The sequence below is a fragment of the Marmota marmota genome, unplaced genomic scaffold (genome assembly GCF_001458135.2).
Source record: "Marmota marmota marmota unplaced genomic scaffold, marMar, whole genome shotgun sequence".
NCBI lineage: Eukaryota > Metazoa > Chordata > Mammalia > Rodentia > Sciuridae > Marmota > Marmota marmota.
This window is the reverse complement of record NW_026000242.1, coordinates 9,377,281-9,385,191: the sequence shown is the minus strand read 5'-3', so window position 1 is coordinate 9,385,191 and position 7,911 is coordinate 9,377,281.

Below are 7,911 nucleotides of genomic sequence, written 5' to 3'. Positions count from 1 at the left end.
GGAATGGCCATGGATTGCTGTCTCTGTAGTGGAATTATAAACAGAGGCAACACATGACTTATTTTCTCCAGGCTCATCCTCTTCCTACCTGCTGCAAACTAGGCATGCCACCAGCCTCACGCTGACAGTGAGCATAATGACAACATCTTGGAACATAGGGTTCCCAAAACTTCTTTGTAACATGGACCCCCTTGGTCATCCTGTGAAGCCTTTGACCTTTTCCAAATAAAGGTTTATAATATGTAAAGTGCAACATATGGAGTGATAACAAACCCAATTACACTTTGATATAATTAATAATCAACAATTTAAGTAACTCCATTTGTTACATGTTCATATAAAAATTCTTTTTTTTAAATTTTCTTTAGTTGTAGGTGGATATAATACCTTTATTTTATTTATTTATATGCAGTGCTGAGGATCAAACCAAGGGCCTCTCACATGCTAGGCAAGCACTCTACCACTGAGCCCCAGCCCCAGCCCCTAAAAATTATTTATTAACAAAATATACAAAACTTAGCAACAGGTCTGTATGTACAGTAATTCCAAAGCTGTGATATGTATGGATGATATTTTAAGATTTTTTAATAGTTGTGTCATATGACACAGGTATTATAAAACTCCTGTAGTTTGTTGTCTGTATTCATAACTGAGATTGATAAACTTCATATAGAGGCTGGTGATAATAAAGATGTAATTCTTTTTCCCATTGGAGATCACAAACCTCTTAAATTCCCTCCATGGACCCATCTGAGGGTACCCGAACCTCAGGTTAAGATCACAATCAGAGGATGGCAGAATTTCCAGAGTATCTGGCTTCCAGTTTGAATGACATCTATGTGATGAACCTGCTTGGACAGTCACAGGAGAGAGAAATAAACTTCTATATTGTTTTCTTAGTTGTCACTATTATTTCTTTTTTCCCCCCTTCCGAATGTGGTATAATCTTTTTATATCTACCTAGGTAGTATGTTGTCAGTTAGCCAAACTCCTTCTATCATCACTATTGCTTCTGGATACTGGTGCTTTCCACATATTGCTTACAAATGGCTTTGGTTAAGACAAGACAGAACAAATGTCATTGAGGTATAGTTTGTGTGCATACAAAAATACACACATTTTGAGTACACAATTTATTGAGTGTTACAAAATGCACATACCTAATATTACCATTACCCCTAAAGTTCCATTTCTGGGTCAATTGTCCTCCTATTTATTTGTCCTAAAGAATTAAATTGAACATACTATAGCCATACATGCATACCCATGTTTACCCATGTTTAATATCACCATTACCCCCAAAGTTACTATGTTTAATATTACCCATTACTCTGCTTCTTGGTCCCTGGCAATCACAGACCTGGTTTCCAGAGCTACAGATGACATGTGCTTTCCTTGGTTTTCATGTACATGGAATTTTGTAGAATGTAGTTTTTTATCTGTCTCCTTTGACTCAGTGTCTATTTTTGAGTATTCATCTGTGTTGGTGCAATCATCAGTGCTCTGATTCTTTTCATTATTGAATAATATTTCACTTTATAGATGTACCATAATGTTTGTATCTTTTTAAAAATATTTTTTATTAGTTGATGAATTTTTTTGTTTTCTATTTATTTATTTGTATGTGGTACTGAGAATTGAGCCCAGTGCTAGGCAAGTGCTCGACCACTGAGCCACAATCTTTTTATCATTTTATGAACATTTATTTCCATTTTGGGCCTTTGTGAATAGAACTGCTATGAATGTTCACATACAGTTTTATATACTGCGGCAGATTTTCATTTCCTTTTGGTAAATATCCAAGAGTAGAATGACTGATTAACATGGTAAGTAGATGTTTAATTACCAAAAGCCTGATGGACTTTATTGCTCTTAATCTGTAGATATATTGGGGAAAAACTGCTCTACAAACAATATTGAGTATTCCTAACTGTGAACATGATTTAAAGCTCTCTGTTTGAACATGTGAAGTCTCAGTGCAGTGATCTTCAAGGTGGGTCTTGAGAAGCCTGGGTTTTTCACCAAGTACTCTATGGACCTCCAAGTACAGACTGTTTCCCTGCTTGGCAACAGGTTAGAGCCCTACTCAGTCGTTTCAGGCTTCCTAGCTGCTGCTTTCTGCTAGGCTCTGTGGAGTCTCCCTTGTGCCTATGCAGCTCAGGGCTCAGTCAAGGATTTGAAGGTGGATTATACCTGGATCTGGTGGCTGTTTCTCTCTGTGGTTTTCTCCCTCCTGCTGAACCTACAGCCACTCTCCGCTCTGAACTCTGTCATGATGCCTGGGTGAAAAGTCTGCAGTCCTCTGCTGGGATTCAAATTGCCCTCGATAATGACACAGAGGCTCCTTGGCTGGCAAAAATTCCTTAAAACATAGTTCTCACGTGGTTCCCTTCTTTCAAGGACCAAATGTCCTTCATCATCTGCAGTTTTTGACCTTTCTTCAGTGTTTTCAAGTAATTATTTTACACATATTTTTTTTCAGAGTTTAATGCTGTCAGATGGGAAATGTTTGCCTCAGATGAGCAACTTGCCATTTTTGCTGCAGGAACTTCCTGGTCTGTTTGCATTTTACACTATCATTGTAATTTTGTCTTACTATTTTGTTCTTACTCGTAAGTTCTACCGGTTCTTTTTTAGATTCTTTCCTCTTTTTTTCCTCCTTTTGCATGAATCAAAAGTTTATAACTATTCAATTTCTTCTCCTCAGGTTGTTAGGTATACAGAATGCTTTAGTCATTCCTTTTATATTAGGAATTTCAGCATCTGTTTTTGATTTAATAATGTCTAATATAAATTTCAACTTTTAATTTTTCCTGGAAATGAAGGAACTTACAAAATTATGCTCCTTTGGCATTTACTTTCATCACCATTTTTTCATTTGTATTGTCAGGTATTTAAATCCTAGAAATGAAGGAATTGTAGCAAATATACTTACTACATTCTATCTAATACATATTCATTTAGATTTGTATACTTAGTAGTCCTTTGTTTTATTCTACCTTGCATATCTGACATTTTCAAGTATTTTTTCTTCTGCTTGAGGAATTGCCTTTATTATTCCATAAGTCTAAATCTTCTTGTGAGAAATTTTGAAAATTAAAAATTTTACTTTTATTTTATTGCCATATTTGAGGGCTAGTTTTTCTGAGTATAAATCTATCTATCTATCTATCTATCTATCTATCTATCTATATATATATATATATATTTAACATATATATTTTAGTTGTAGGTGGACACAATACCTTTATTTTATTTTTATGTGGTGCTAAGGATTGAACTCAGCGCCTCATGCTTGCTAGGCAAATGCTCTAACACCGAGCCACAACCTCAGCCCATAAATCTATATTTTAAAGTCTTTTTGTTTGTTTCTTGTTGGTAGGGGAGAGGAACATCAGCAGTTTGACTATTTCACTAATTTTTTTTATTTCCTTAAATTACTCTTTGCTTATGTATTACTTTCTCAAGCCTGCTCTGTCTAGGTATCACAATGATGCTAAAAACAGTGAAAATGAAAATTTTTCAGTTTTTTTAACTGTTCTTAAAAAGAGAACAATAAGCTAGTCTGTTATTTTTAGAAACACAAATTACATACATGTATAAATATATACTATAAACATATATGTGTTTGCATGCATTCATTATCTGTATTTTCTTAAAATGTTATGTGCTGATATGTAAAAATATAAGTGCTATTTTTATAGTTCCCTTATATCAGCACACATCCAAAATAAATATCATTAGAAGTGGCCATGTTAACCACATTTGTCTCAGTTTCTTTAAGAAAAAACAGAATATTTCTCAGTTAAAAAAAAGGTTAAAATTTTATTTCTTTCACTGAATATTTGTATATATAGTTGTTGGGAATTTGCTAGACTTTAATATGTAATACTATAAAGTGTGTAAAAAAAAACTGTACTTGATGTGTATTGAGAGCCAGTCCTCAGAATTTAGAAGCAACTCACTATGTTTACATACACAAGGAGTGCTGTTGTGAAGTGCAATGTGGAGAAAGTAACAAGCATAATAAATTTTTATCAAAAATATTTATCTGAATTAACAATGTACATATAAAGCATTGTATATATATAATCATAAATTTAAAATGCAAATTTTAAAAAGATCTTGCTTTTCTGACTTTATGAGCTCTTGCTGCCCACCTGGGCAGGTTGCCCCTGCCCCAATCCACTCAAAGGTCTGTCATCAAGTTAGAACCCCTCTTTCCAGAAAGCTTCCCAGAACAATTCTGGACCACACTGAAATCTGCCGTATTCTGAAATCCTGTGGCACATTTATACATTTTCTACCTGGATAGCGTCACACATGATACAAGGCAAAGAAACATTATCAGATGTAAACAGGACTTCTTCACATAGTTTCTCTCTCCCAACTAGATGTTAGGTGAGTGACTCTCCCCACTTTCTCCCCATGGAAATCTGGGTACTATTGCTGGTTGATTCTTAGGAAAATAATTTATCTTCAAGCCATGTCATACTCAAAACCAACCTGTCCTCTTTAGAAGACAGGCTGTTGGCTTGTGTTTTATTTTCCAAACCTTTCTTCTAAATTTTCACCCTTTCTTCTCTTTATATTACTGGAGGGAAGACATTGGCAGAGACGTGGTCTTTCTAATTTCTTTTCATTCCCTTATGTGCTGATGGCTGGCAGGACTAGAGATAGGGAATGGCAGACTCTCCATAGTTTTCCTACTCACCTGGTATGACGATCTCCCCACCTGGTAGTTGGAAAGTCCTGTGAATTCTTAATTGCCTGTAGCTGTGTAAGACTCATTTACTTCCTTGTATGAACACTTTATTTTGATCAACCTGTATCAATGTCAAATGGCTTAATATTATCTTAGGGTGTGGAAATCAGTAAGCAATAAAAATCATACAATTACAGTGTAAAATTTCAGTGTAATGATTAGATCAGAATAAAATGTTCTGGTATTGTATGAAACAGCATAGAGACTATTGTCAATCATAATGTATATTTTAAAATAGCTTAATAGATGTCAAATATTCTCACCAAAAGGAAATGATTGAAAGTTATGTTAATTAATTTGATTTGATCATCCCACCATGCATACATCTATCAAAACCACCCAACTGAAACTGAAAGACACAAAAAATTTAAGTAGATTAATTTTAGGCAGTGGAAATTGAAGATGCCATCAAAAGCTTACCAACAAAGAAAATCCCAGGATCAAATGAATTATTTGCCAAGTTCTGCTTTCCTTCACAAAAGAACTTACACCAATACTACTCAAATTATTACATGAAATAGAAAAGGAGGGAACACTTCTAAATTCATTCTATGAAGCTGGTATCACCCTGATACTAAAACCAGACAAAGACACATCACAGAAAGAAACCTGTGGACCAGTATTTCTCATGAACATAGATGCAAAAATTCCCAATAAATTTCTGGAAAATTGCACACAAACACATATTGAAAAGATGGTACACCGTGATCAACTGAGGTTCATTCCAGGGATGCGAGATTGGTTGAACATATGGAAATCAATAAACATAATTTATCATATCAAGAGACTTGAACACAAGAACCACATGATAAAAATAGATGCAGAAAAATAAACATTTGACAAGAATTAGCATCCATTCATGCTCAAAACATTAGAAAAACTAGGGATAGTAGAAATATATGTCAACCTTATAAAAGCTATATGTGCCAAACCCATGGCCAATACCATTCTAAATAGAAAAAAAATTGGAAGCATTCACTATGAAAACTGCAACAAGACAAGGATGCCCTCTTTCACCACTTCTATTCAACATAGTCTTTGAAACACTAGCCAAAGCAATTAGACAAAAGAAAGGAATTAAAGGGATACAAATAAGAAAAGAAGAAATCAAACTATCTCTGTTTGACAGACATGACAACATAATTCTATATTTAGAGGACCCACTCCACAAGAAAGCTTCCTGAACTCACAAATGAATCCAGCAAAGTAGCATGATATACAATTAACACCCATAAATATATTGCATTCCTATACATCAATGAAAAATAAGCTGAAAGAAAAATCAGGAAAACTAATTACTTACAGTAGCCTCAAAAAAAAGTGGGAATTAATCTAACAAGAGAGGTGAAAAACCTATACAATGAACACTACAGAACACTAAAGAATGAAATTGTTACTATTTCTCTGTACTATAGTTTAAGGTCTGGAATAGTAATGCCACCAGCTTTACTCTTTTTGCTAAGGATTGCTTTGACTATTCTGTGTTTCTTATTTTTCCAGATGTACTTAATGATTTTTTTATTTCTATGAGGAATATCATTGGGATTTTGATTGGGGTTGCATTGAATTTGTATAATGCTTTTCGTAGTATGGTCATTTTTACAATATTGATTCTGCCTATATTGGTACCAAAAATAGACCTGTAGACCAATGGTACAGAATAGAGGACACAGAGACTAACAAACATAATTACACTTATCTTATATTAGACAAGGGTGCCAAAAACATACATTGGAGAAAAGATAGCCTCTCCAACAAATGGTGCTGGGAAAAATGGAAATCCTTATGCAAAATGAAATTAAACCCCTATCTCTCACCATACACAAAATTCTACTCAAAGTGGATCAAAGACCTAGGAATTAAACCAGAGACCTTTTGCCTAATGAAAGAAAAAGTAGGCAAAAATCTCCATCATATTGGATTAGACACAACTTCCTTAATAATTAAAACCAATAATCAATAAATGGGATGGATTCAAACTAAAAAGCTTCTTCTCAGCAAAAGAAACAATAGTGAAGTGAATGGGAGCAAATCTTTACCACAAGCACATCATAGAGAACTTATCTCTAGTATATATAAAGTACTCAAAACCTTAATACCAAACAAATGAATAACCCAATCAATAAATGGGCCAAGGAACTGAACAGACACTTCTCAGAAGAGGATATACAATCAATCAACAAACATATGAAAAAAATGTTCAACATCTCTAGCAATTAGAGAAGCGCAAATCAAAACTACTCTAAGATTTCGTCTCACTCCAGTCAGAATAGCAATCATCAAGAATGCAGGAAACAATAAATATTGGTGAGGATGTGGGGGGAAAATACAATCATACCTTTGCTGGTGGCACTGCAAATTGGTGCAACCACTATGGAAAGCAGTATGGAGATTCCTCAGAAAACTGGGAATAAAACCACCATTTGACCCAGCTATTGAACTCCTCAGTTTATACCTAAAGGACTTAAAGACACCATACTACAGTAACAAAGCCACATCAATGTTTATAGCAGCACAATTCACAATAGGTAAATTGTAGAACCAACCTAGACACCCATCAGTAGATGAATGGATAAAGAAACTGTTAGATATATACAATGGAATATTAGCATTGAAACAGAATAAAATCATGGCATTTTCAGGTAAATGGATGGAGTTGGAGAATATTATGCTAAGTGAAGTAAGCCAATCACACACACATGCACAAAACAAATGCCGGATGTTTTCTCTGATATTGGGATGCTGATTCATAATGGGGATTGAGGGTGGGGGAGCATTGGAGGAATGGAGGAACTTTAGATAGGGCAAAAGGACGAGAGCAGAAAGGAGGGGCCAGTGGTATAGAAAAGACTGTGGAATAGGATGGACATCATTACCCTAAGTACATGTATAAAGACACGAATGATGTGACTCTATTTTGTGTACAACCAGAGACATGAAAAATTGTGCTTTATATGTGTACTATGAATTGAAATGCATTCCGCTGTCTTGTATAACAAAATAGAATAAATAAATAAATAAATAAGTGTCAAGGAGCTTGGCACAGTAGCACGAGGCTATAATTCCAAGGACTAGAGAAACTGAGGCAGGAGCATCACAAATTCGAAGCCAGTCTCAGCAACTTAGAAAAGCCTTCAGCAACTTAG